Source organism: Dermacentor silvarum, chromosome 1 (genome assembly GCF_013339745.2).
Source record: "Dermacentor silvarum isolate Dsil-2018 chromosome 1, BIME_Dsil_1.4, whole genome shotgun sequence".
Taxonomy (NCBI): domain Eukaryota; kingdom Metazoa; phylum Arthropoda; class Arachnida; order Ixodida; family Ixodidae; genus Dermacentor; species Dermacentor silvarum.
In genome coordinates this window covers 152,681,646-152,687,645 of record NC_051154.1, presented here as the reverse complement: position 1 = coordinate 152,687,645, position 6,000 = coordinate 152,681,646, and positions in this window count along the sequence as shown.

Below are 6,000 nucleotides of genomic sequence, written 5' to 3'. Positions count from 1 at the left end.
GGACCCTAGAATACCGCACAGCCATTTTGCAGTGACAGCCGTTGCTCCCGTCTCTATGGCTAGAGTGTCGTTTCAGTTGGTAAAGCGGCGGCCTTAATAGCCGCCTCAGTGAAGCACCTGCGGTGAACAACCATGGCGCAGCGCTGCGTTGCCATTCCCCTGATAGACAGGGAATGGACAGATCGTTGTCATGACCGACTTTATCAAGGATAGCACTGCAGCGCCCCTGGCGACTGCTCATTGTATGAACTCCCTCGTGCGTGCGACCCTCTACAATGTATCCGCTTGTAAGCTTTCGCCTCACTGTCGCCACTCGCGGCAAACAAGTGCAAAATTTAATAATTCGCTCGATCTCCGTTTGTCATCAAACATTTATAGCATTCCAAACGAAAAACCGACGCTTCAAGAAGTAAAAAGTTCGTTGTTTTATTTGTTGTATTTTAATGTATTCGATTGAGGGAAAGTGTAGGTGCAAGAATGCACCACATGCGACGTTGCCACATGTCTCTTGTTCGCGTTCGACGCAGGATAGAACGATAATGCCCGAAAGAGGAGGCACGCCCTTGACGCATCCGAGAAAGGCGTGGCAAGCGGCTCACGGCAAGTGTGCAGATCGACAGCGGGACAGTGACGGTATTGCTAAATTGCGATAATACGTTGGTAACAATACGCGGCGCTGGCGCGTTTTGCTGCGCAGTCTTCTGTGCCCACCGGCACCCAGTGCTTCAGTGCTTCCGGCACCCTGCGCGGAAGCACTGTGCCGCGCAGGGTGGGCTCATGTTGTCATACGCGGCTTTATCTCGACATTTCTTTTTGCCTGCTGGTCTTGCACGTTCCGTGCTATCTCCGTTCACTGACTGCCATCGAGCAAACTCAGGTAAAACTCGTGCGAACGAGAAACTCGGCGCATCCTGCAATACACCCCTATACCGCTCTGTGCGCCGCTACCCCCCCTTTGCAGCCTGCGCACTCTGTCAGCGCCGCAAAAAACCTGCTGTGCTGCCCGCTGGACGCCTTCACCCCATCGGTGACTTCAGAACCATTCTTTCGCGTCGGTCTCGATCTTCTCGGCCCCTTTCCGACGTCGAAATCTGGCAATAAGTGGGTCGTTGTCACGACTGATTACGCGACTCGGTAAGCGATCACGCGAGCTTTGCCCACAAGCTGTGCAACTGTGGCGGCGGATTTCCTTTTACATGACCTCATACTCCATCACGGCGCACCCCGGCAGCTCCTCACTGATCGCGGCCCCACCTTCTTGTCCCGAGCTGTTGAAGACCTCCTTCGCTCCTGTTCTGCCAAGCACAAGTTTTACACCGTCTACCACCCACAGACAAATGGACTCACGGAGCGGCTCAACCGCACGTTGACAGAAATGCTGTCTATGTACGTTTCTGACGACCACAGTGACTGGGACCGCACGTTGCCCTTCGTGACCTTCGCCTATAATTCACCCCGTCACGAGACCGCTGGCTTTTCCCCATTTTAACTTCTGTTCGGCCGCCACCCTACTCTGCCCTTTGACACCATTGCTTCCTTCCTCGACGAACACTCCCACCGAATATGTTCAAGACGTTTTCGCCCGGGCTCACACGGTGCGCCAGATTGCAGGTTTCCGGCTCACTGAGTCTCTAGCCGCGCAGAAGATCCGGTACGGCAACCGACATTGGGACGTTAGATTTCTTCCTCGCTCCGTTGTCCTTCTATAGACACCATGTTCGCCGCATCGGCTTGTCTAAAAAGCTGTGCGCTACATAGGGCCCTACACGATATTGCGTTCGCTTGGTGACGTTAACTACGAGATTGCTCCACTGGACTCACCTGTCCTCACTGACGTTGTGCATGTGTCTCAGCTGAAGCCTTACTTTGCCGCGAGTTTACCTCTCTTATAGTTAGCGCCGAGACGGCTATGTTACGGCACAACCAAGAGTGGCGTCAGTCAGAAGATGATTTTACGTGTAGAGGTGGAATCGGTCTCAACAGCAATCTTGTTTATGTATGGTTGTCTCTAATTGTAAATATTGTAAATAGGTCTTCACCTGTGACTTCCGCATCGTAACAATACATAATATGTCTCTCGTTCTTAAACGACGTTCTAGAAAAAAAAAGTTTTTGAGATGCGATACACTGCCAAGAGAAACAAAATGAGCTAGTCGGGAAGGAGAATTCCGAGCTTGTAAATGCAGAATTTTTGGCTATATAGATTTAAATTTTGCAATTAGCGTAATTGTTGTTCGCAGTGCCTTTTTGGTAGCGTCTTCGCAGAAGTGACCATGGCTATTCCACTGTTTTGTGGCGCGGACGGCACACTACCCTATTTTAGTAAACCATATAGTAAATGCGAACTTAGTGAAGGCCACCTCGCGCAGTGTTCCCTAATTAAGCGTGTCTGGCATTTCCTGCCTGCAAATAGGCGCGCTGTGGACAGTGCGCGTATGCCACAGAGCGCAAGCTGGATGCTTCTTCAGAGTGCGCGGAGCCTCTTCACGTTGCCTGGAAGTTTCTAAGAGGGCTGCAGGTGGCACTGAAGTTCTTTAACAGGTTTGCAGGAGTGCCGAGGGTTTCTTCGCAGGATCACGTGGGACCCTCTTAATTTATTGAGGAGGTAGTGGGGCTCATAGCTGCTGCTCGCAATAATTGAGTTAGATAAATCAGAGACTCACCTACTACTACTACTATTGAAGAGGCAGTAGCTTTCCGACTTATCCAAACAAACGCATTCCCAAACCTACACAGATACCGCAAAATATACCCACAAACATATCGCGGCAGCTGCCCCTGGTGCGGCGACACACGCCCTACACTCTTTCACATCTCGTGGGGGGGGGGGGGGGGCAACACTTAAAGACGCCTAGCACGTCTCATTTGAGCGGTGGGAGGTACAGCTGACCGGTGATGCTAAGAATCTCTCGTACAGCAAGTATGTCGAGCAGCCATGTCCAGTGGAGTCCTGGAATGAGGACACCATCCACTCGCCCTCAAGATCAACGGCCTCGATGGTCCAAATAAATGTTTTCTCTGTCTCTCTTTCTTGTTTGGAAGTTCGCAGTTGGCGATAGTGGGATTCCGACCATTCGGCTGAATTAATTGATGTGACGAACGCTGCTTGCACGTGAAATCACAGGTGCAATTCGATATTTGACGAAGTCCCATTTAATATGTGCCCTAAATTGTTTAATTTAGGGCGCATATTTATTTGCGATAATGAAAGCAGCGCAGTGTTCATGTCATGTCCATTTAGTAGAAATCTTAGCCCGAGGGCATTTCTCTATAAATCTGGTCAAGGTATGTGTGCCACAACGCACCAACGTTCCGTAAATGATTTTTTCAACAATCGATCTGTATACAGGGTGTCCCAACTATTATGCACCAGTATTTAAAAATATGCAAATGCCACGTAGCTAGACAGAACCAAGGTAATGTTGTTTGCCATCGCTTGTAGATACTCAGGTTGTTCTTTTTTTGCATTTCGCCTAATTACATAATTAGTCTTAATTAATTAATCAACTTCTCAAATATTATAATTAGATGAATAGTGTCAGTGAGAAAATTGTAGAGCAACATGAAAACCTTCCGATACAGCTTTCTGTTGCTGAATACGTGCTACGTAAAAGTGTTTTTCCGAGCGTGAAAGCAGAACGCGAATACACGCAAAATTGCCGCGCGACGGGCCGCCTCGAGTCTGCGGCAACTCGCCTTGTCACTATTGACCCTTTTCGCGGAGCAGTTTCAGAGAAACGAGATGGCGCTCACGGCGGCGCGCCATACCTCTTCTCAGCGACCACGCACGAATACGAAACCATTACCGCTTCTACCTTGCTTCTGTGCGATCAGCTGTCGGAAATGCAATTGAGGTTTCGCTAACACACTGTGCTCCAATCATGCTAGATTGAATCATGTGGATTGAAGACGTGTGCAGTAATTGGACGGAAAAATAGTGACTGGCATGTTAAGGAATAGAATGAATCTGTGTGGCCAAGTTCGCGGACCGCTGTTGCAACTGTCCGAACGTGTTACCGGCACCTCGTGATGTACGGCTTTCCTCGAGGATACAGAAATTTGCTCATCCGCCAGCCTTGTATCGCTAACCTTCAAAGAAAGGGCTTCATCCACAATGATAACGGGAGTAGCGCCGCCTTCAGTCATAGTAGGTTTCGCGCACAGTATTTACACACATCTACCCCAACCAGCACGGAAACTTACACCCACTTTTTCGCCAACGTGTCAAGAATAAGTGAATGGGCGCACACTTGAATATATGCGCACTATATACGCACAATAAATGACGGACTACACCTATGGCGCACGAATGGTCGAAGCTGAATGTTTCGTGACGGTCCACAAGAGTAAGCGAGTTACTAGCTGTAACATATATTTGCTACAAGGTATTACAATGTACAAAACAGCTACGTTTCAAGCATTGTGCGCAGCAAGAACAAATATATCAGAACTGAGCACACCCGCGAGCGATTAGGCAGAAAATAATCAGATAGTGGCCGCACCGAGGAACTTCACTGAGTCAGAAACTGACAAGCCACTGCTTCAAAATATTTGCCGAATAAAGAACAAAGAGCAAAACGCATTAATCCTGACTGAATTCATAATCGGAAAGCTGGGATAGCTTGGAATACATATTTAGCCCCACTTTTAGAACAAGCACAATATACGCTGCTTGCGCCGTTTGGACATAGCTTAATCAGCTCCGAAAGCGCTTTCGCATGTTTTCTGAAGCTGTTATCAAAGCTTCGTGTCGTCCATCTAGTCACTGTCTACGATATCTCCGAAAACAGAGGTTTTCTAAGCCGCGCCGGCGTCATACGCTTCCATTGTAAACAAGGAGGCGACGGAGGCAGTTGAGGCAAGCAATGGACGCGTCACCACGTGACCAAACATGGCAGCGCCCATGGTATCGCCGCTGTGGCGCGACCGCATCCGCTGGAGAGGGCCTCGAGGGTACACTGTATCGAGGGGAAGAAAGGTGCGGCGGCGCTGTAGTCGGCCGCACTTGAAAGCGTGTCAGCTTTCGGGCCGTCGCGCTGTTACGACAACCACTTCGTCCGGCGTTTTCGGCGGGTGAACTTAACCGCCACGAAGTAATACACGACTAGCAAGGGACAAATGTTTTTGCTTCTGGTTTTAGGGGCGAAGCTCCTTAGGGTGTGGGTCTGTCCCTCCTCTGTAGTATGTAGTAGTAGTAGTAGTCGTCGTCGTAGTAGTAGGTAGCCACGTCTATTTTTATTAAAAAGAAAATTCCGAAAGTTGTGTCCGTAGCGCGGAATCAAACCAGGGACCCCTCACTTCCGAACGCGCGGCGCTAACCACTACGCCACGAAGCGCACATGGACACACGCACCACGATGACAATAAATACCCAACATTAACGAAAGACTGCGCGTTTCTAACGCGTTTGTGCTAGCGCGTTACGGCCTGTGTAAGAAGCTGGTGTAAGACGCTGTGGCCTCTCCGCCTTACCCCCGTATTCATAAACGCTGATGGCGTCGGCAAACGCGGTGCACGTTCCGGCATGTGTAAACGGCTGCGTAAGACGCTGTGGCCTCTCCCCCTTACTAGAGAGTACTGCACGTTTCTAACGCGTTTGTGCTAGCGTCCCCTTAAGCGGGAGATGGTGAGTGAGTGAGTGAGTGAGTGAGTGAGTGAACTTTATTGGGTCCACAATAAGCGGGAGATGGTGCAAATATAATGAAGGGCGCTGTTATAAAATAGGAATGACGTCACATATGGCGCGTGTCATTGGTGGAAGTCAATCGTTCGATTTAGTGCTGCGAGACTGGGCGAATTACACGGAAGATTCACGGTTTACCGATGATTCCCTCCGGAGCTTCGCCCACTCATCATCATTGACCCCGTGGATATGCGGTGTTTTTTTATTCTTTCCAGCTTCGTTATGCATATGGAAAAATTCAAATACTGTCGCTTGCGCGTGTTGTAGTTGTGGAATCGTCTGGTATATACAGGGTGTTTTTTTTAGCTGCACCAAAT